We start from the raw sequence: 24,492 nt of genomic DNA, 5'->3' as shown, positions 1-24,492 counted from the left end.
ATTAGGAAATTCCAGCCTCTAGCATGTTCCAGCAAGATGACAACACTTATGTATCCCAAGTCCACCATGTACATCTTAATCCAGTTTTCATTTGCCAATCTCTTGAATAGGAATAAAGCTACTTGCAGAATGAGCATATCTGACCCCCTGGCCTCCGTGGCACACAAGTCCACCAAGGCACACCTGCGTGTTGCCTTGGCGAGAATTCTTGCTGAGAGGGCTGTCTGTCCCGCATGGGCCTGGAGACAGCCATGCTTACCCTCGCAGAATGCAAGCATCTCTGAACTGTGCTTACTGGATACAAGACAGCCCCAGCTTCCTGTTGCATTTCCTCCAGTGGGATCAGACACATCCTGGCCAGACGAGTGGCCCCTGCTCCTGCTTTTTGCAGTGGCGGGTGGCTGTACCTGGGTGCAGCCTCTTGGGGGGAAAGAAAGGCTGGAGCAGAAGAACAGGCACTCCACATTTGAGACGCCTGCTCTGTGCCATGTGCTGCAGGCAGCTTTTTTTAGTGGTTGATTCACTGTCAAAAAATTCACTTTTGCCATGAATACTACTTAGCATCATGGAGGGAATGTATGATTTCCCCTTCTTGATGGTGTGAATTTAGTGCCTTCATTAGCTATGGGGTTTTGTTTTTTTCTGTTCTTTTTTTGCCCAGTCAAAGTTGGCTAAGTCCTATCTCTGTAGTGGTTGCAGGGATGGGCTGGGTACTCACGCCTGTCAGAGCGAGAGCAAGTTTTCTCTCCTCGCAAGGACTTAGCAGCAAAGACGTCATGCAATCCAGGGCAACCTGGTTTTGACTTCGCTCTGCTTTTCTAATTCTTCACTGAATTTAAAAGTGCTTGAAGGTTGTTGAATTTTCCCTTTTTTTTTTCCCCCTTTATTGCGGTCATCTCAGTGAGGAGTCTTTTTGAGGGTGTGTGGGAGGGGGTGATAACAGGAAAGTGAAAATCCCACATGCATTCCTCAGAAGTGGCTGAGGCTTGAGGTGCTAAGAGCTTCCAAAAGGGCTGTCAGCTCCTAGCCTTTCCTGAATAATGCTGTTTGGTACTCTTTTAGGAACCACGCAAAACAGTAAAACCTTACTTAAAAGTACACAGAAGCCTCAACTTACACAAAAGCCACCTGACGAGTGACTTCTGCAAGAGATGTAAGACCGTTAAAAGCTATTTTCCTTGATGTGTTGGACATCCTGTGCAAGACACACGACTTGTTTTAGGGATGCGCCCATTGTAGAGAGAGAGGCACAATGCATTTGTCTCTGAAAAGGGATTTCTTAGGAAAAAGCATCTGCCTCCCCTGCAAGCCCCAGAAGACATATTGACAACAGGGGGATTAAGACATATTGACAATGGGAGGATTATTTCCTACCCTGGTGTGTGACAAACGCCTGCTAATACTTGCCCAAGACAATGCTGTCTCCATCTCCTCTTAAACACAAAGGCCATCACCCACCGACTGGACCTGAGGTACCCATGGGCTACTGACCTTGCCTGTCCTGTGGCCGGCCCAGGAGGATGCAGGGAAAGTCCTAAGCTGAGACTCTCGGGCCCGGATTGATGTGGCTGTGGAGCTGCCCTCCCTTCTGGCATACCTCTCGTTTTGGCTCTAGGCATTCCCATGGCCAGCAGACAGGAAGTACCCAGGGGAAGCTTAACCAAGCAATTCTTCTCAGAGAAGCAAAGAAGTTGTTTGTAAACCTCGATGAGCAAGGAGACCTCAGAGGCCTGGCTGGGCAGTTGTCACCCCAGTGCAGGTCCACTTTTCCTTTCTGAAAGTCCTGTTCTCTCCAATTCCTGACCCCAGAGCCCCGCGAAACTGCCTGCAAGTTCTCAGGACCCTGGCACACAGGTTTGTATTCTCCTCTTTCCAATATTTCCCCTAAGAAACTAGTGTTTTAAAAAGGCAGCAACTAAGGGCCTCCCCTGTGGCGCAGCAGTTGAGCGCTGGGTTGCGAAGCTGCCCGCAGCCTCTGCAGTGCCGGTTCGATCCCCCGCCACCAGGCGAGGGTCCCACATGGCGCAACAGACCTCTCCTGCCGCGCCCGCTGCTCCCCTCAGCAGTGTACTTCGGTCCTTCTGCCTGTTCTGTTCCCCTCTCTGGCTCTGGTGAATTCTCTCACCCTCCCGCGCTTCTGACTGTACCCAGTGCTTGTATACATAAATAAATCAATCTTAAAAAAAAAAAAAAGCAGCAACTAAGGTAGTCTTGGAGGAAGAAAACCTTTGAATGAAAGATGGCCTAAGAGTAAGGGGGGGTGGTCTGCTTTGAAAAGAATGCGTGGCCTTGCTGGCACGGGAGGCTCAGGACAGGATAAGGGACAGACTGGGAGGAAGGGTGAGTCCGTGCCCTCTTCTCACAGCCTTGGCTTGGGGGACTTGCCGGCTCACACCTGTGCTCACACCCCTGCAGGCCCTGTTCACGGCTGTTAGGAGATCACCCAGCCATTATCTACAGAGGTCACTGGCAAATTCGAGGGACAAATCACCAGTGGGAGTCTTCCTGTGGTTTTAAACTGGCTTCTGGAGGCTGGCAGCAGTGCCCACGGGGGTCTGCTCCCCAGGCTTTAGTGCTGGGCACACCGCTGGCAGCTCAAGGACACAGGCCTCTGAAGAAGACCCAGGGTAGCTGGTGAATTCCTTGGGTACTGTGGCCACAGGGACCACATCACCAAGGTGCCTCTGAGTCCAGGGGGTAGGGGGCGGTTTTCCTGTAAATGGAGTGTTCAGTGCTTGGGGTGGGATATTATTTAGAGGACCAGGATAGCAGGGTGGACCAAGTCAGGGGGAAGAATGCAGGGGCAGTCCATGCAGCTTCCTTGGCAACACTATTATAAAAAAGTCGACCATTATTCACTGATGAAATTGAACAGGAAATGTTAAGACAAATATCCCTGAGACTGCTCAAAGTAAAACATTTTTGAACCCTAGGTATCGGAATGTAAGCATTTAAAGACAATGTCATGATAAGGGGTCTATAACATAGAAAAACAATCAAGAGCCCCTCCTCCATGGGGATGCCCGGGAGGGTGGAGACGGGCATAGGCATAAGGATGCAGCCGTCTGAGCCTCAGCCCAGAGGCTCCCCTGCTGCCTCCTAAGCCTTGTAGTGCTGGCCACATGCTCCCAGGGGACTCTCTGCCTCAGCTTCTCTATTGCTAAAATGGGAGTAACATCCTCAGAATCAGACATCACGTGTCCTCCCTTCGACCCAGGCTTTGGTCAACTCAGTACCCTGTCAGATGGCACAGAAAAGCCCACTGACCTGTAGCGATATCACTGGCCTCTTCATCCTTGCTCTGGACACAAAATGGGCCATCCAGTCTCCTTCTTTCTGTAAGAAATTACCAGAAAATGGCCACTGTTATAGTCATTCTAACTTCAAGCTAGGCAAAGGCACACTTGGGTGTCAGCTGAATTCCCAGGAGGCCATTCTGGCCCAAAGAAGGTCTACCTTACTGCTGACCTGCTGCTGCCTTAACCCTGGGCTGAAAAACTGCAGGTGGGGCGGGTGGGCTTGCCAGGTGGGAGATTCCACCTGGCTGGGCACATGCTGCTGGTCTGGCCTGCATTTGCATATTCCTTAAGACAAAGTGACAGCGCACAGCTCACATTATCACAGCACTCTAAGTGCCTCTTAGAGCTCGTCTGATGCAATGCTTCTAGTGACAAGCTTTCCCTGGCCTTTTAAGCACAGGTGTCGAGAGGATGAAGTTTGTTTTAGGGCGGAGGTGCTCTCAATTGTCCCTTCTCTCCTCCCCTTCACATCCTTAGACAGAAAAAAAAAAAAAAAAACAAAATAAACAAGGAAAACAAACGGACAATGATGCATTCATTGCATTTTAACCAAAGCATCACGCCCACAATCTACCCCGCTATTCCTTTGTCCCCTTACTTGCAAACCTGAGGGTTCAGAAGAAGAGAAAACTTTCAAGGAAAGCTAGAGAGAAAGGTGACATGAGACAAGCCTCAGGTGAAGGTACACCTGACGTCCTCCATTCCGCTTGTCCTTGAGAGGCACTAAAATGGGATGTGAGCAGGTGGGGAATAGACCAGTTTGCGGCAGGACTTAGAGCAAACTAAGCTTTGTGAAAAGCACAGGTTGCTAGGGGCCATCTGTATTCTGTAAATGTCTAACTTTCATTTGAAGCAAATTTTGCTCCCCAGTAAATGCTTTTAATTCCTATACTCCTTGAATAGGTTCAGATCAGCAAGGTGAAGAGGTAGCAAAGAATGAGGCAGCCCATCCATAGCCCTGAGTGGGCAGGAAGTCCAGGTGAGCAGCCTGTACCCCGGGGCAGTGGGGTTCCTTGCAGCCATGGCCACAGGCATTTCTAGGCATCACCTCTGGGGCCGTTTCAGCTTCTCTCACCAGCTAACAGGCCCCTGGGTGGCTCAAGGAAGCATAGGAGGTGATGACCTAGCTTCTTGGAGGGGGGAGGTGACCCTGGTACAGAAGGGAGACCAACTCACGACATTCTATTTTATTCCTGATTTAGAAGTACTGCCTTAAACTTTTGTTTTGAAAAGCCTGCATTGGCAGCAAAATTAACCTTTTAGATTATCCAGAAATTAAACTCACACTGCTTCTGAAATGTCAGTGAGAAAGTGTGTGAGTCCTTCATGCAAAGCAGCCCTCTATGGAGTGGATTCTGCTCTCAGAAATCACATTTGCTGCTTTGAGACAAATTATTGACCAGAAGCATGTGAAGTTAAGAAACGTAAGACAATTCAATCCCAGTGTGCAGCATATTGAGAACTACTTTCCCTAACTTTTGTTTTCCTTTAAAGCAAGCTCAAATTCTAAGTTAAATTTCCCAACTATAAGGTTTTGATGAGAGAGCTGGGACTTTGGGCCAGACAGACCCACAACCTTGATACCTCACCTTAAGGGTGGGGAGAGGGGTGTGGGAAAGATGCAAGCTCAGTCAGCTCATGGTAAGTGGCAATGGTGACCTCAGAGGTTGCTACAGGGATCAAACCAGAAGAGCATGGGACGCAAGTGCCATTAACTGCTCGCCACAGCAGGTGAGCCCGTCCCACCTCAGCCAATCGTCCTTGCCCTGGACACCCATTCTGGTCATGGGGAGAGAACTTCCACACAGGTCCCGAGCATTCCTGTGAGAGTTTCTTTTGACTCATCATCCAAGGAACCTGGGTTTGGACACTACAAACTGAAGCCATGTAAGCACTGATGTCGAATCGCGAGGCTGGTTCGAGCTACACAACTGTACCCAGAGTCACTGCCAGCTAAAGCTCCTAGTCCCAATAATCCTCCTGCTCAAACTGAAGAAGAGGATGAAAGAAAGAAGTAGATTGCACATGCCAGTCACGAGGAAGGTGTCACCTTGGGTGACGGTTTTTATTCTACTCTTGGAACTAACCCCACACTGGGGGGTTAGAATGCGAGCAGCAAAGGCAGTGATGTGCGGGGCAATGAGGTAACGTGGCTGGGCCTGTGGCTCTGCAGTCTGGGTTGTCAGGACAGAGCTGAGTGGGAGACTTTGCAGCTGTTGGGAGACTTGCCGCAAACACCCTGGCTAGGCCAGGCTTCCATCCGAGCAATGCAGCTGCCCCTCTCCTTCCTGGACAAGAATCTGTCTGACAAGCCATCCTAAAGGCAAAGAAATCCTCCTGCGAGTGGACTCAGCTCTTTGAAATCATGTAATTGCGTTGAGCTTAATTAACAACAAAGGGTCATCTGATCTCGGCATCCAGCTTTTGTTTTTTGGTTCACTTTCAATGCGGGTTATCACGAATGGGATCAGTGGGAAAGAGATGACTGCCTGATCTGCCCTGTCCTTTTCTTTACACACACACAGCCCCCACCCCTTCCCCATTCCTTAGTCCTTGCTGCTGGGACAGAATCGACAAGCGTGCAAGTGCCATTAACTGACATTCATCAAAACACTCTCCATTGTGTGCAGACGTGAGCGGCCAAGAGGTGGAAATTACTTGGCATTTCATTTTAATCTGTATTGAAGACTTGCCTGACAAAACATATTAAGAGTAAGAATTGCTGGCTTGGGAATGAAGCTATGTTTATGGCTTGCCCCTTATTTTTCTTTCCTACAGGAAAGGAAATGACACTTCCCCTGCCCTTCCCAACCCTCTGCCCCTTGCCAGCCCCCACCCCCACCGTTTTCATCCATGAAAGCAACATTTAATTTTCCTTCCAGAGCGAAGCTTTTGTCAGCAATGTCTATACAATCATAATAAACATTTTCTGCCTCTGCAACTGCATCTGAGATTTAAAAAAAAAAAGTCAACAAAACCCCAACAAGCTCTGTCTTTAATATGCTGTTATCGGCGGCATCTCCCTCGGGAGCTATGCTGGGGCCCTGGAACTGCAGGCCACGGAGCTGTGTGCTGGAGGAGACTGTCACCAACAGCTTCTGACAAAGAGTGGCTGCCACGCTAATGGATGCGCATAATTACCAAGGGACAATGATGCTCCCTGCTGGAGCCTGACAGTCGCTGAGTGCACAGTGGACGCCGCATGCCACTACCCTTCATTCTCTTCAGCTCCCCAAGTTTATGCTTTTATCTTTCCAGACACTTTACATTGTATCACAAAGTAAAAGTAATTAAAGGTTCCCGCAAATGGAAGATGGACTGATTTTTTTCTGTTTTTCGGTTTGTCTCTGGAGGAGGAGGCTGCTCTGGCCTGTACTTTCTAGGCCGTGGCTGGCCATCCGGAGGCCTGGGACACAGGAGGAGGGACCGTGAGGTAGGGCGGGGGTTGTTACAGATTGGCAGAAATCACGACGACACTGGGACTTGGCCAGTTTTATGCTTGCTTTGCTTAGGGACCTGGTGTGCAGGCGGGGTAGAGAAACCCTGTCTTGGGTGTTCCTGGGGTGAAATCAGTGCCCTGGCCATTTGGGAGGCCTGCTCTTGATGGACTTTCTATTTTCAAGCTTTGAAGCCTGCTCCCAACTGTCACTCACCCCCTTTCCTGTCTTGTATTGTTGATCTTGGTGAGAGTTATGTGGGCACAGTCTCTCCAGAGAGGCCTCTGGTGTCCCCCACCTTGGCTGGAAACACAAAGTTGTGTTTGCTTCAGCTCTTCACTGGACCTTTGCTGTTTGCAAGATTTTTGTGCCAGCATCAAGTCCTCTGGCCAGTTTCCCTTCAAACTGTTAAGCCTTGGGATGTTCTGGCCAGGGCTGCCCGTGAAGCCCCCAGTTCTCACAACAGGTTGAGGGTCACAGGGGGAGTGAGGTTCACCAGGGACTCAGCGTCAGTGCAATGCTGACACCCAGTCCCAGCTGAGCCAAAGCTGTGGGTTGATGGCTGCAGCGGTTCTGTCCCTGCCTGGCCACCCCCCAGTGAGTCCAGTTCTACTGGAAGCATAAGAGAGCGCGCGCCTCTGGAACACACAGATACAGCACTGCTCACGCCACAGAGCAACTATCTCAAGCTGACTCCAGAGGGGGAGAATCCTTTGTGACTTGGCTTATGAACATCAGGCCCTGGACCAATACAGGCAGGCCCTGTATTGGTATCTGTATTGGCCAATACAGGGCCCTGTATTGGCCCTGTATCTTTCCTCCCAGGCCCCAGCCAGACACGCCGAATGCACGCTAAACATTCACACCTTAGCAGCTCAAAAGACGTGACCTTTTGAAATGATGTAAGAAAATAACACCCAGTTTTAAGTCATAATTTTAACCTCTAACTTTTGAAAGATAAATAATGTAAGAGGTACTTGCATCTGACCAGAGGTTAGCAACTGATTACCATTCATTCACTTCTGTCCCTAAGAGTTACAGAAAATCACTTGAACTGACTATATGGTACAGTCACCTCATGTCTAGAACGTATAAGCAAAACAATATTCTAAAATTGTGGAATATAGTTCTGATTGTTTTTCATATAAAAATTAGGTTAAGTAAATAATAATGCTCTATTGGTTTTCCCTTAAACAAGACCTTTTTGTTTTTCCAGGAAGAAACTTCTCAGATTATCAAATGGATTCTTCAGTTCCCTGACACAGGATTGTGTAAGATGTACACAGCCCATTTTGTCTCCAAGAAACCCCAAAGGACTTAAGTATCTCCTAGATCATCACAAAGGCCCTGTTGGCATCCACGTCCCCACATACTCATCCTGGGTCTGAGGGAAAAGAGAGGGCAGGCAGGCAGCCAGCCTGGGCAGAGAAACACCAGAGCAAAACCCACAGCCAGAGCAGGCAGCACAGAGGAGAAATGGACAGCCGGCAAGTACATGAGCCATCCCTGCCCCCTTCCCCAGCTTCCTTTCACCTTAGCCTGCTTGTTGCTGTCTGGAACTCTCCTTCTGTCTTTATTTCCTAGCCTGTCACATGACCCTCCCCTGGAGGCAGGTCCCAGAGGGTGGTCTGACCTGCTCACTTTTGTATCGCCAGCTCCAAGAGCAGCGCCCAGGATCATCCCAACAAAGGTTCAAGACATGCTTGTTGAATGAATGAATAACATCTTTGTTCTATAGAGCTGCCCACCCTGGATCTTGGCAGTACCCCCATCTTTGCCCAGAGCCAGGGCATGTAGAAGCAGTTTAGGAAATTCTCATGGAAGCCCCATGAGAGCAGGTGAGAACCCAGGCACTAAGTATCATGGTTAAAAGCCTGAGGCCCCTGGCATCACAGTCCAGAGATAACTGCTGTGAGGTTTCCTGTCTGATTCTAAAGCCTGGAACTAACTGTGGAAAGACCAACAAGGGGAGAAGAAATGATGTGTAGATAGTAACAGGGCTGGGCACAAAGAGCTCGGGAGAGGCTAAGCAGGACTGTGTCCCATGTCCAGAGTCTCTATAGCATGCATGTGCCGGTGGCGCAAAACCTGAGGTCCTGGAAGACACAGACCTTTTCCGTCCACAGACAGTTCTCTGAATATTCCTTTGTCCTATTACAACCAAGTGCAAATATAAATTTGCACTTGCCACAAAACCTTTTTCTAACCTTTAACTCATCTGTGAAAACCTGGGTGTGAGGTAAACGTTGACTTGAAGATGATCAGGCTGTATATTTAATTTACCAGCTTGCATGTGAACTTCCCCTTTGAAGTCTTGCTTACTAATTTCTCTTCACATTGTCAGTGATGTTTACTCAGCATTCTCAGCCCTTCCATTTTTTGGCTAACCTTTCTTTGGTTAAGCAGCTAGAGCTGGTATCAGTTTGAAAGCTTCCTTTGCTGGTTAGTTGTAACAGAAGAATGATCTAGTTGGCCGCAATGTTTTTACGAAGGTGTCTGGCCTTTTTACAATGAGATTTACATCATCCCCTCTTTTTCCCCCTTACACTCATAAGGGCAGGAGAAATGGGTTTTAGGCACAGATGAGTATTTTCCAGTTTCAGAACAAGTCCCTGGATACTGTGAAAGAAAACACCTACTGCATGGCCAGTGGTGACATAGCAGGGAGCCAGGGCTCCCTTGGCACATGGTGCCTGCCACTCCCACCAAGAGCCATGTTTAACCCAGTCGGGCTTTGGGGTGACAGGTCTGTGGTCTGTAGTCTTCAACTGGATGACCCTTGAAGGGTTTAGATTTTCTAAGAGAATATTGCAATGACTGATTGAAAGATATGTCTTCATCTAATCCTGAGGAAAGAGAAAACCCCAAGTGAGGGAGAGTCTTTGTTGCCTGAAAAAATGTCAATGTGATGAAAGACAAAGCTGAGGAACTGTTTCAGGATATGGCAGATCAAAGAGGAGGAACGTCTAAGTGCAGAGAGCACCGCTGGACTGGATCCTGGGCCGAGGGAAAAAGAAATGGCTTTAAAGGACATTATTGAGACAAGTGGCTAGATCTGAATATGGATTGGGATACTGCACCGATGCAAGCAGCACAATACCATACAATTGTATTAACACGATGATATTATTATATTGTCAAATCTCCTCATTTGAATAATTATACTTATGTTTTCAGGAAATAAGCTGAAATGTTTAAAGATAAGCTAGCTCTCAAGCGGTCTGAGAAGATGTTTGTATGTATATGCATATACCTGTGTATATGTGTGTATGTATGAGAGGGAGCAAAGTGATAATGCAATTAATGTGGGTCATTAATTCTTTTCATTGTACTATTTCGTTGTACTATTCTTACAACTCTAAATTTCAAATTATTTGGGGGGAAGTAATTTTTCATTTTCTCTTTTCCTTTCTATTTTTAAACATGTCATCTGTAAATATATGCAGTTGGGTGGTTTCTTTTATGAGAAGGCAGAAAAAAGTAATACTTGAAGTAACTGACATCACATTTAATGTCAATTTATCACAATATTTCTTTAAGCTCTAATAGTATATGATCCCAGTAATTACTTCATGTACTATATAATCTTAAAACTGTTTAATTTTCTTTTTCTTGCTGAAAGGCTGCTTTGGGAGGGAAAGTAATGTTTTTGTTTTATATGAAAATGGGTAAAGCAGATGGTTTGTACAGTTCCTCCAACAGCAGCATGTGGCTTAAGTTGCAAAATGCCCTTTGGCTTTTTAATTAAGTGAGAAAAATGAATTTCTAGTAAACAGAGCTTCTTCCTGCTCCTGCCCCTATTTGGTAATTTGGAGGGGCTAGTGTCTTCTAGTTAGAAGTCCTTGGGCAGCCTACCCAGCACTCACATTTATTCAAAGGGGTATCTTCTCTCAGTGTGTAAAGTCAACAGAAATGTTGCCTATTTGACACTAAAATGCTCTTTCTTTCATTCAAATGACAGATGATCAAAAGGATACAAGCAAGAATATTTCACTTGGCACGTGGCCTAAAAGTTCTAAATTTATGTGTTCTATTTCTGCTGCTTTCTCAGATTGGATTAGTTACTAGGCAACTGAAATATTTAATTTCATTTGCTAATAGTTACATTTTCATAGAGGGAGGCAGCTAGTGTACGTGACCGCGAGGCCCATACGGCAGCCCCACCCCCAGCCTCCGGTGGGCAGCCAGCAGCTCACTGCTTCATATGAACTGCCGAAGAGAACTGCTCGGTGCTCACATTATTCCCACGGCTTAGAGGTACAGGAGATGGGATGCCTCTTGTGGAACGATTTATAGGGAAAATATTTTAGTGATTTGTTTTCCTCACTAAGAAAGCCACTTGTTTGTGGCCACCTAAACTCTCTCCAGACTTCTGGTTCAAGATGGTAGGCTAAGCACGATTCTCTTCCCCTTACTGAGAAAGGAAATAGACCCTTAATCACACTGAAGGGGCACTATCAGTGCCCCAGACACAGTGAAGAATTTCTGGAAGATGGAAAACAGGTAGGGGTAGGTTTATAGAAAAAGGAGTAGGCCTGGCAGAGGTAAGAATCTTTCTAAAAATATGCCAGGAAAGCCCCAAGTCTGGACAGTCGGCAGACTGTAGGGGCACTTATAGGGCAAATGGTCTCCAAATACCTGGACTGACTCCTCCTGCCCCTTCCTTCCCCAGTGTGTGGAAGGCTGGGTGCAGCTCTCCCCGGGCTTGATTCATGGGATAGCTCTGAGAGAAGACTGGGAATTGGTTCTGGATGTGGTAGGGGTTGTTGCTTCCTGGAAACTGAGTCTAGAACATTAGTCAGAGGAAGAAGACAAGGTGCCTTAGCAGATAGTGGGAGTAAGGCGAGGAGATGAGAAACAGTTCTTCCCACTGCTCTGTTCCACTTCAGAACAGACTATCCCCATGGAGCCCCATGAAGGGCTCCAGCTGGCTGGCTGCTCTCTTCCCAGGTAGTCACGCCACCCATTAACTGATCTGTGGTCCTAGCCACCCCTCCCATTCGGGGGAGAGACCTAGAGGGGAGACTGAGACATATGATTGCTGAAGGATCACATGATAGCTATGAGATGTGAGGAAATGCTTGGCAAATAGGGAAAGACAAGAATAACAAACTGGACTCCCGTGCAGAGAACAGAACTTAACACAGACACTCTTGCTGTCTCCAGACTGATAGTGATTGAAAGAGCAAGGAAAGGCTGCTGAGAAAGCAGAGCCATCAGGGGCAGAGTACCCGGAATTTAAAAATGTGCTGAAGATTTTGTCTCATGGGGGGAACAGATTACAAATTCTGATTAAATTTATAGTTTCCTATCAACACTAAAGGATAAAATACAGAATTTGCCAAGTACTTAAGGAAAAAAGAAAAAGAAGCCATTTTGACTACAGCAATAAAGAAAAAGGAGGCAAGAAACGAAACATCGAAAAGCATGTGAAGTAGAAAATGAAAATAAATGATGGGGATGAGTTCAAAAACATCAATAGTTATGATAAGAATAGTTTAATTCTCCTATTAAAAGAGAGACTTTCAGGCTATCAGTAGAACCAAATTGTGTTATTTATGAGACTTAAAAGTGACATGAAATAGAACTATTGGTGGGAAGTATTATCCAGAAGAAAGCAAAAAATGCAGTATTAATATCAAACAAAAATAGAATTGAAGGCCAAAAGCATGGAAATATTTTACATGGATAAAAGATACAATTCAGAAGATAACATCACAAAACTTTTCACTGAACACCCTAGCATAGGGCAATGTTAGAAATGCAAGTTGAAGTTATTAAATCCAAGATCACACTGTAAACTTTGTCAGCTTTCCCAGAAATTGACAGATCAAGTAGACAAAAAAGAAATAGGTAAGGATAAAGATGACTTGAACACACAACCATGAAGCATGTTTAAATTTCCATGAAACACTGAAAATCCGACTTAAGTATTTGACCCCAAATAAAATGTCAATAAAACCCTCAAAAGATACTTACAAGGTTTCTTGGAGCTCAGAGTAATTTATAAAGGAAAATCAAAGCTGAAATTAGAGACCATATAACAATGAATGACATGACAGCACTTAGTCATAATTTACAGGTTGCATCAAAGAGGGACTCCAGTTTTAAATGCATATGAAAATAAGATTGAAAATGCACTAAACCATCATCTCAAAAAATCTTTTGAAAATGAGCTAAACAAAGTAGAAGAATCAAGATAGAAACAGAAGCTGATGAAACAAAACAAACAAGTTGGCTTTATCACTAAAACCAAAAGGTATTTAGTGATAAGATACCAGTAAGATTAAAAAAAAGGTAGATAGAAAAGAACTAGGAGTAATATAACTATAGACATGGGGTTGATTTCAAAATTATTAGACTACATGTGCAAATTCCAATAAATTTGAAGTTCCTGGGGAAAAATAGAATGATTTTCTAGAAACATTTATAAATTACTACAATCATTCATTAAGAAGCAGAAATCCTGAAAAAGGTCAGTAACTATAGGAAAAGAAAAATTTTAAGGTAAGCAAAGAGTCCCCCCTTTCCAGCTTCTGCCCCAGGTCCCAAGCCCAGGTGTTTGATTATTCACTGCCTTTTGTCTTTTTCATACTTTTAACAACCTTTAAAGTACACATTAATTGCTGTGCTAGACTTCTATCGAACATAGAAAATATGTAAAGATTCTCAATTTATTCTATAAAGCAAGTATAACCTAGATACCAAAAACGAAAGTAGCAAAGTACAGATCAGAGTTCAACTCAAAATGCTTACATAGGAAGACAATTAATAATTGGAAATTAACATAGTGACCATCAGGAGTGGCCCAAGACAGCAGAGAGAATATACACCCCATCTGAAACAAGTCATCAGTTTTGGCACAAAGCTGGGGTTAAAAGCACAATCTTATTAATGTATATATAAACAACAATCCTAAATATAACAATAAATCAAAATTAGTAGCATCTTAAGAGTTATATACCATGACCTAGGAGGGTTTAGCCTATGAATGCAAGAAAAACTCAACATTACAAAAATATATTACTAGAATTGAACTCATAGAACAGAGGAGCAAAACCACATGATCATCTTCATACACTCAGAAAGGCATTTAATAAAACTGCATATCCATTTTTTTTTAAAAGATTGATTTATTTATGCATACAAGAGCTAGAGTACAGGCGGGAGGGTGAGAGGATTCACCAGAGACAGAGTAGGGAACAGAACAGGGAGACTGACTGAAATACACTGCTGAGGGGAGCAGTGGGTGAGACAGGAGAGATCTGCTGCGTCATGTGGGTTTCTCCCTGGCTGACCGGGGAATTGAACTTGTGCTGCTGTGGCTGTGGACAGCTTCATAGGTTGCCTCTTAACCCCTTGCGCCACCAGGGAGGCCCTGCACAGTCATTCTTTTTTTTTTTTTTTCAAATAGGATATATATATATTTTAAGATTTATTTATTTATACAGGCACTGGAGTACAGGCCAGAGGTGCAGGAGGGTGAGAGAATTTACCAGAGACAGAGCAGGGAGCAGAACGATGGAAATACACTGCTGAGGGGAGCAGTGGGCGAGACAGGGGAGGTCTGCAGCGCCATGTGGGAATCTCCTTGGCCGGCCAGGAATCGAACTGGCACTGTAGAGGATGCAGACAGCTTCTCAGCACTGTGCTCAACCCGCTGCGCCTCCGGGGAGGCCCTGCACATCCGTTCTTGATAGAAATTCTTAATAAACTAACTTCAGAGAAAACACTTTGATAAAGGACAGAAGCAGAAACCTATAGAACAACCTACTTTATATTGAAAGAGTAGAAGAGGGCTGAATGCCCATCAGCACCACTGCCATTCTCCATCCCACCAGAGGTCTGGGGCAAGGTATGACTGGAAAATGAAGTGAGATGTGAATATTGGAGAGGAAAACATAATTGTTTTCAAAGTATGTGAGTCTTCTCCAAAATCTAAGACCATCATCTTGAGAATGTTTTAAAACTACTAACTTGTTGGGTAAATGCCTAGATATAGGAGGTATTTATCCCATATGTATTATTTACCTTCTCCCTTGGGTGTCAACAGAGATTGAATGGGGCATCTGGACTTCATCAACCTGCCAGTAAAGAGGCAATGCCACTCCTCCTCATGGTGGAGTAGTGTTTGAAAAAGCCACCTAAAACAGGGCTTTAATACCCAAAACATTCAGGTTTCAATTGAAAGTCATTCATACCAAGAAGCAGGACAGTCTCAACTTGAATAAAGACAATCAATAAATACCAACACCAAGATGACAGAAGTTACAATTACCTGACAAATTTTAAAGCAGCCATCAAAAAACTACCAGTATTTCAGTGAGCAATTAGGAACATTCTTGAAACAAACTGAAAGAACAATGTCTCAGTGAAGAAATACAGATGCAAAGATGAACCAAATGAAAGTTTTAGAATTTAATAATGAGTTAGAATTTGGTGAATGAACTGAAGAGTAGAACAGCAGAGCCAGAGTAAACAATGAATGAACTCGAACACAGAACAGAAATTACCTAACCTGAATGACAGAGTGAAAATAGACTGGAGTACAAAACCAAACAGGGAGCTGTGGGATTATGACAAGATCTAGCAGTTATGTCTCAGAATCCTGGAAGGAGAAAAGGGCAGGGCTGAAAAGTACTCAAATAATAATTGACAACTTCCCACAAATTTGGCAAAAGAAATGTACAGATTCAAGAGACAGAGTGAATTCCACATGGGATAAATCTAAAATTCACACCAAGACACATCATAGTCGAATTTCTGAAAAATAAGGATGTATAAATCTTGAAAGCATCAAGATAGAAGTGACACTTACAAGGGAAGAGATTTAGAATGGCAGCAGATTGCTCATCAGGAACCAAGGAGGCCAAGGAGAAAATGGCACATTTTTCAAGTGTTTTTCAAAGAATTGTAAAGCCCCAAATTCTATATCCAGTGAAAATATTCTCAAGGAGTAAAGGGCAAATCAAAGCATTTTCAGATGAAGGAAAACAGAATTTGCTACCAGAAGACCAATTCTGTAAGAATTGATAAAGTTATCTAAACACAAAGGAAATGAAAAAGGAGGGAACTTGGAACATCAGGAGGAGGACATATGGAACAAGCAAAAATATGGGCACATACAATATATTATTCACTTTTCAATTTTCTAAGTTATACTTGATGTTTGAAACAAAAGTACTAAACTGTCTGATGTGGTTCCAAAAGTAGGCAGAAGAAATAGTCAAGACAATTAAAAACAGGGGAGGATATAAAAACTTTATATTTCACTCAAAATGGTAAGATCACAGTAAGCTGTGATAAATCACACACACACACACACACACACACAAATAGAAACACTGACAATCACTGTAATCAAGATGGAATTCTAAAAATATTCAATTAATCCACAGGAAGATAATAAAAAGAAAGCAGAACAAGGGACTATGGTGATGAGTCACAGGTGAGGTGATGATGGGAGATTTATGGGGATTATACCTGAGGGGAGAAATCAAATATTGCATGAAAATGAACAACAATGTAAGAAAAAAAAAAATTGAAGGCAGAAATTTTAAAAAATTACAAACATTAAAAAAAGGTCAATTGAAGGCCTAACATATCCATAAGTAAGTGTATGGTCTAAATACACCAATTAAAAAGTCAAAAGTAAATTAAAAAAAGATCAAAATATCTGCTGTCTATAAGATAGATAAAAAAATAAAAGTACAGAAAAGAACATATAATCATTCAAAAGTTAACAAGATGGCTACATTGATGTCAGCATAGAAAATTACCAGAGACAGACAGAAAAGAACATGACATAATGAAAGATGGGTCAATGGGTACCTGGATGAAGAAATTGTGGAATACATATGTGATGGAATACTACTCAGCTGTTAAAAAAGATGAAATAGTGCCTCTTGGGACAACATGGATGGACCTTCAGGTGATTATGCCAAGTGAAATAAGTCAGAAAGTGAAAAATAGTTATCAGATGGCTTCAGTTATTTGTGGAATATAAATAACCAGAAAACACACTGGCAAGGCACAGCAAAAATAATTCTTAAATTCTGAAAAATATACCAGTTACTCAAGGGAATAGGAGAAGGGAGGAAAGGATAGGCCATTGGCAGTAGAGATGGTGGAGGGTGAGTGAAGCATATGCACATATAGAGTTGTGAAAATGTGCTCCTAAAATTTATACACACATGTAACAACTGATAACAAGAACAAGTTTTTGAATGATAGAAGGGTCAATCAAGAAAACAAATTCTGAATGTGTATGTATCAAACGACAGAGCAGCAAATATGAATAAAAAACTGATAGAACTAAAAGGAGAAATGGAGAAATCCATAATCCCTACCTCAAAAGTTGATAGAGAAATACACAAAAATCAACAAGGACACAGAGGACCTTAACATATCACCTTCACAGGTCCTAATCAACATTTATAGAACATTCCACATGATAATAGCAAAATGCACATTCTTTTCAAATCCCCATAGGAACATATAAAGGAAGATATTATCTAGAGACATTCCCTTCAAAAAAAGGGAGCTATGTAGAGTATGTCTCTGACTACAATGGATTCAAACTGGAAATAGAGAACTAAAAAGACTTCTGAGTGAATCATGATTGAAAGAGGAAGTTTCAAAAGAAATAAAATACACAGACCAAATAAAATGAAGCTACAATATATCAGACTCGGAGATACAGGTAAAGCAGTGCCAAGAGGGAAATTTGTAGAACAACTGTTTTAGAAAAAAGTGTCAAATAATAATGATCTAAATTCTTACCCTCAAGAATCTAGAAAAAGAAAAGCAAAATAAACCCAAAGCAAGAAAAATAACTAACTAAATAGTAGAAATGAGTGAGGTTGAAAATAGAAAAAGAAAATGAGAAAATCTAGTTCTTTGAAAAAGATCAAGTAAATAGGCAAAACCCTAGGCAAAACAGAGCAAAAAAGAAAACATTATCAATATCATGAGTTAAATTGGAGGATATCCCTACAGATCCCAAGATATCAAAAGGATAAGAGATTACAATAAACAACAAAATATGACCATGTAGATGACAAAGACCAATTCCTCATAAAATCATAAACTCACCCGATATGAAATAGGTAATTTCAATCTCTATATATATAAAGTAAATTGAATTTGTAATTTAAATTTCCCCTGAAATATCTCCCGGCCAACATGGTTTCCTGGGAGAATTCTATCAGAGAATTAACACCAATTCTACACATTTTCTTTCAGTAAATAGAGGTGGAGGAAATACTTTTCATCTTTTGCAGCCAATATTAACACCAAAACCAGATAGGGGCAGTATAAAAAAGTAAACTACAATCAACCTGTTTCAGAAAAATAGATGTAAAACGCTGTAACATTGGAAAGTATAATTTAAAATAATATATAATATATAAAGGAATATCATACAACTAAAGGAATTATATGCCATGGCCAAGTAAGTGTTTTCTCAAGATTCAAGCTGGTTCAATATTCAAAAGCCAATTAGTATAAACCACCATATTAACACGCTGAAAAAATTTACATGATCATATCAATTAACTGCATAATTATTCAGTGGGTACCCATTCAATCCCCACCCAGAAAAATAAGAATAGAGGATAACTTCAACTTGATAAAAAGCATTTCTAAACTGCTACACAGTTAATATTATACTTCATGGTGAAAGACTGATGCTTTCCTGATAAAACAGGACAAGGCAAGGATGTCTGCTTTCACCCGTCCTGTTCAGGACAGTACTGGAAGTTGTAACTGGCACAATAAAGCAAGGAGGAAAAAAAGCATAAAGAACAAGGAAGAAAGAAACCAGTTTCTATTTCTAGATGACATGAGAGTACATAGAAAATTCCAACACATAAACAAAACAGGAACAAGCAACTCCCAGAATTTGTAAGGAAGTCCAGTAAGGTCACAGAACACTAGGAAAATTTAATAGGTATAAGATGGTCAACTGTATTTTTATATCCTAGCAATGAATATGTGAAAACGGAATTTAAAAATACCATTTACTATTGCTTAAAAAAAATACATGTACATCTAAAAAAACTTGTACAGAACTTGGATGCTGAAAGCCCAAAATGCTAATGAAAGAACTAAAAGATCTAAACAAATGGAGACATATCATATTGATGGATTTGAAAATCTCAACATAGTCAAGATTTCAATTTTGCCCAAGCTGATACCATTTTCTGCAATTCTTAACAAAATGCCTCTCTTTTGTAGATATGGACAAGATAATTCTAAGTTTTTTACATAAAGAAGAAAAAGCTATATAGGATAGCTGAAATAATTTGAACAGAGGGAGAGGATGTAGCAATCTGTCTGATTTCAAGATGTACTACAGAGCTCTAGGAACAAGGACTGTAGTCCTGGCAGAGGGAGAGAACATGGATCAATATAAATGATAGAGAACTCAGGAGTAATTCCATGTTGTTACCCAACTGATGTCTGACAAAGGTGCAAAAGTAATTCGAGAGATGGCCTTGTCAACAAATGGTGTTGGAATAACTGGATACCTAAAGGCAAAAAAAAAAAACAAAAAAACAAAAAAACAAAAAAACCCACACACACACAACAAAAAACAAATCTCAACTTAAACCACATCTTATGCTATAATTACAAAATGCAAAACTATAAAACTTATTAAGAAAATGTAAGAGAAAATACGTGGGATGAAGTTGGTAATTATACTGTAACAAAATAAAAATCTTTTGCTGTACAGACTGGGAGAAAATATTTGGAAGTCACATATACCCCACAAAGGATGATAATCTAAATATTCAAAGAACTTTCTAATATCAATATAACCAGAACAATATAACAATATAACCAGAAAATGGGCAAAACGCACAAAGAGACATTTCACCGAAGAGGATATAGGGCTAGCAATTATGTACCTAAAATAAAGTCTAATACAACATTCCATTAGTGAAATGCAAATTGAGAGCATGAGATATCACTAATCTTACCCATTACCACAGGAATGGGTACTACAGGGAAAATAGTGACAGCACAAAACTCTGGATAGACTGTGGGAACTCTCTCACAGTATGCCTGTAGGAGGGGGCCTCCCTGGTGGCACAGGGGTCAAGTCTCAGCACTATGAGCCTTCACCACCCACTTCAGCATGAGTTCAATCCCCGGCATGAGCTAACCCAGATGGCGCAGCAGACCTATCCTGTCTTGCCTACTGCTCCCCTCAGCAGTGTATTTCAGTGGATCTGCCTGTTCTTCCCATTCTGTCTCTGGTGAATCCTCTCAACCCCTTCACCTCTGGCCTCTACCCCAGTTCTTGTATGCATAAATAAATAAAAAAAATGTCCATAGGAATTTAAAGTGGTATAGTCACTCTGGAAAACAATTTGGCTGTTTCTTTATATCTATACATATGACCAGCAAAGTACTCCTGGGCATTTGTCCCAGAAAAATTAAAACCCATGTTCATATGAAAACCTGTACACAGCTGTTCATAGCAACTCTAATAGCTCTAAACCAAACCAACCAAAATGTCCCTCCATAGTAGATGGTTAAACTGTGTATATCCATACCATGGAATATGACTCAGCAATAGAAAGGAACGCACTGGCACAACTTGGATAGGTCTCAAGGACATTACGCTGAGTAAACAAAATCATCAGAAAAGGTCACATGCTATCTGATTCCATTTACGTAACTTTCTGAAAATGACAAAATTATAGAGATGGGAACCAGTGGTTGCCAGGGGTTAGGGATGGTGGGGGGAGTGAGGTGTATGGACTGTAAAGGGGTAATGAGTGTGAAGACCTTTGTGGCAACGAATAATTCTGCATATGCATGTTAGTTCTGTATGGCAGGTTGTGATGATGTACTATGGTTATATGGTGCCATATAAAGGGGAAACTAGATAAAAGATGCATAGGGCTGGGCCTCCCCAGTGGCGCAGCAGTTGAGCGCCGGGTTGCGAAGCTGCCCGCAGCCTCTGCAGCGCCGGTTCGATCCCCGGCTGCTCCCCGGCCACTGGAAGAGGGCCTCACAGGGCGCGCAGACCTCTCCTGCCGCCCGCTGCTCCCCTCAGCAGTGTACTTCGGTCCTTCTGCCTGCTCTGCTCCCCGCTCTGGCTCTGGTGAATTCTCTCACCCTCCCGCGCTTCTCACTGTACCCAGTGCTTGTATAAACAAATAAATAAATCTTAAAAAAAAAAAAAAAAGTTGCATAGGACCTCTGTACTATCTTTGCAACTTTCTTTAAATCTCTAATTATTCTGAAATAAAAGTTGTTTTTTTTTTTTTTTAAGTTACTAAAGGTCGGAATACAAGCTGAGATCTGGGGCTTTGCTGATTCTTGGGTGTTGCCCCTCAGCACCTCAACAGTGCCTCACTCCCCTAGCAGGTGCTCAGTTAATATTTGGGAACTGTATCAATACCTTAGAGCTAGAGCCTCGTTTTTGGTTTTTGGTTATAAATGACAAAACCCCAAAATAGGACTTTATCTCTTAAGTATTCATACAGTTCTCAAGGATTAAGCACCTGCTAGGGGAGTGAGACACCACATGGTAAATAGTAGTTACTGACACAGATGGGGCAGAGATGGGGAGAGAGGAGACTGGGAGGAGGTGAGGAAAGGGAACGCTTACAAACAACGTGGAGCCACAGAGAGGGCTGTTTTCCACTCATTTATGAGCCACCATCATTCTGGAAGAGAATCTTCATCTTAATGATTGTAAAACACTGATGTCTGCTTATACTCAAATAAGCAAATACACACTCAGGGAAGGGCACACCCCATGTCTTCATTCTGCGGTTATGAAAGATGGCAAGTGGAGGGTCCTGGGGTAAACATGAGGGGTTCAGTGGCCATCGGCACAGGCTGTCCATGGTGTCCCCCAGCAGACAGCCTCAGGGAGGAAAATCATGCCACGCAGGAAACAAGCCCAGTAGCTTAAAAAAATTCTTGAATATTTTAAATAATGTGTACAAGTTATGTAATGTAAATAAAACCCTGTTATTTGAGAATCTGTCTGTGAAATTCCCCTAGCCTTTATCACAAAGCCCAGTGCGAGATGCTTTTAAAGCATTGTCTTGAGTAACAGTGCTCCGACCAATTAATTGTCCTCTGCAGGTGGTGATGTGAATTCTCTTGCCATTAGGGAAAAAGTGCTGAAGAGTTATATGTTAGATTATTAATTTTCCTTTTAACTTATTCCGCTAGATCATGTCTTGAATGTGCCTGTTTTAGGGCAGATTTGTACCCTGGTATGAAAAGGCCACAGCAGACCATGAAACCTTAATTAATAACATTTTAATTTTACATGATATCTTTAGGCTCTTCAGGGGAGCTTCATCTCCATCTCTTTGAAACCGAGTAAGAGGCCTGTATAAAGACAAACTCGAGAAAGAAGATATTCCACCTAACATCTCACACGTGTGGAGTAGATGAGTCAGAAACAGAACAGAGAATTCTGCTTCCCATTACACCGGGAGCTGATGTGTTCAAGAAGATGGGGCTCAGACACACTGTTTGTTAGTCTTATACCAAGGAATACCTAATTGCAGTGACAGCTGGTTCTCTCTGTTCTTCCCACTTCAAGTAATACCTCAACTTTGCACTGTTCTTCTTAAAGTACATTTGACAAATTGGCAGGCATTTACTAAAGAGCTGTGGTAACAATTCAGAGACCCCACATTCCAGTGGTGGAAGGGGTTAGCTCACTTTCTAGAGCAATTCTGCTGGGTGAGTTCTAGAATAAAGGAGTCTTTGGGCCTGCAAAGCACCCTTAATTTAAAAATAAATAAATGGCAACCTTTTAAGAAGCAGAGCCAAAACACATCCTTGCTGTTCGGAAAAAAAGCACCTGGTGAAGTATATGCCAAAACGACTACGTTGTTACTGTATTGAAAAGCCCACAGATTTACTAAATTGGACAAAGAGCCTGAGGTCACATACCCCTTCAAGCTCTAAACCTTCTCCCAGAGAAACATGGTCAAGGAGGGGTGTGTGGCTGCGGGGGAAACTGAGCTGTGGAATGGTAAGTGTCAAGAAATGAAAACAACGGAAGTGCAGAAAACCTGGAGATTCTGCTAACTATGTGGGGATGCAGCTGTAGGCAGGGATTATTCTGAAGGAAACCTTCCTCAAGTTGTCTTGGGAGGGGACGAGATCTGTGGTTCTCAAAGTTGGCTGCACCATGGATTTTGTGGGGCTGTGATCTTCCCCTGCAGAATCAATGAAACCCTCGGGAGAGGGTTTCTAGCCTCCTCCCCAGATAATTCCAGTGGGCAGCAGGGTTTGAGTCCCCTAAGGTCTGGATACACCAGTCAGGGCTTGTTCTCTGGGCCTGACCATGAAGATACTGCAAACCTGGGGCCAGGGAGCAGTCAGGACATGTGAGTGGAAGGACCAGCCTTCCTGGGAGGGAAAGAGCATCATGGGAGTGCCCGGCTGTAGCTAAATGACACTGAGGCAGAGTGGAAAATAGGTATCCATTGTGTCTTGGGGGGGCAGAGTGGGAAAGGTACTAAATGTGGACCCCAACTGTTGCTTCTTATTCAAGAACAAAAGAAAATGACAGTTGACAAGGGCCGGCAAGTCACCACTCCACAATCTGGATCTATAGAAATCAACCTTATAGATCACTGACCAAGAATTCTACTTTCCCATGTTGACCAGGTGAGAATATTTCCAATGTCAGTTTGATGGCTTTCTTTTCAACACCAAAGGAATTAGGATTAAGGGAGAAAATCATCCCCTTCTACTACCACTGCGAGCAAACTCTGACACTATTGGACAAAAATTGCACACCCTGAAAACTAAATGAGGTCCAGTTTGCACACCCGAGCAGGAAAGTAAGGACAGACACATGGAAGAAGGCAGTAAAAGCACCCCAGCTCCCCACCAAAGGCTCTGGCAGAAGCTGCCTCTGAAGCAGCCTCTGGAGGGGATAGACTTAAAACTTTTTAGGCCTGGCCCACGGGGAGCAGGAGTTGTAGGCCAGGACAGACTTAGGCAACAGTGTTCTAGAGTCACCTGAGATCAGCAACATCTGATTTAATTATCTAAGAGGGGGAAATTAAGCTTTTTATTAGGACCTTTAAATACAAAGGCAGACATCACCAAAGCTCTCATCTCTCATGTTTCACCTTCTTGCTCTTCTGGTGGTCCTTAGAAGTCAGGTAATTAGAGAATGGCATCACCTGTGATCTTGAACCTCACCCCGCCCCCCCAGGGGGGTTCCCGGGCTGCCCTTGTGTTCTGAGACATCTCAGACCCACCCCAGCCATCCTCTGAAAGCCGCTTTGCATCTAGAAGGTGTACTTCACCACGGCTGATTCTACCCCTTCCAATTAAGTATTACTGTTGTTCCTTCCCCGATGCATTATTCATTGGGCATTAATCCCCTTAAAATTGGTCTTTGCAAGGAAACTTTGCTTTTAAAAAATCAGTATGTGTTTAATAAAGGGAGTCGGTCGTGGCTTTGCTGCTGGGCAAGGAGCTTTATAAAGGCACAGTTGTGGGCCCCTCTGCTTCTCTCACCTGGTGCTGCCTACCCCGCGTCTCTGCCACGTGGTGAATACATTCTCGGCCTCTCTCGGCTAATAGACTCTTTTAAAAAATGGAAGTTAATCCTTGAGCGATGCAACATTAAACTGCCCAAGGAAGAATTAAATATTTCAGAAAAGAACATGGTAAAAAATGACAACTGCTATTTTAGATCCTTTGAAAATTTAAGTAGAAGAGCAAAAAATAGAAAGCAGCTTGTACTTGGT

General features: G+C 42.9%; 2 long non-coding RNA genes across 5 annotated transcripts in view; one reads left to right on the top strand and one right to left on the bottom strand.

Moving 5' to 3' along the window:
* Positions 1 to 24,492, bottom strand: part of LOC119258872 (uncharacterized) — a 112,307-nt gene that overhangs the window by 7,687 nt on the left and 80,128 nt on the right. For all 4 annotated transcript variants that reach the window (XR_005128348.2, XR_005128347.2, XR_008551181.1 and 1 more), the window contains one exon: positions 3,268 to 3,336. This is a non-coding gene — a long non-coding RNA (uncharacterized LOC119258872). The remainder of the gene's footprint in view (positions 1 to 3,267; positions 3,337 to 24,492) is intronic.
* On the top strand, positions 991 to 10,562 carry LOC119258886 (uncharacterized). The gene is made up of 3 exons (XR_005128351.2): positions 991 to 1,854; positions 4,203 to 4,278; positions 7,953 to 10,562. It is a non-coding gene; the product is annotated as an uncharacterized LOC119258886 (long non-coding RNA).

The sequence above is a fragment of the Talpa occidentalis genome, unplaced genomic scaffold, assembly GCF_014898055.3.
Source record: "Talpa occidentalis isolate TD23 unplaced genomic scaffold, MPIMG_talOcc4v2.1 talOcc4.10, whole genome shotgun sequence".
NCBI lineage: Eukaryota > Metazoa > Chordata > Mammalia > Eulipotyphla > Talpidae > Talpa > Talpa occidentalis.
This window is presented reverse-complemented; position numbering and strand designations above follow the sequence as displayed.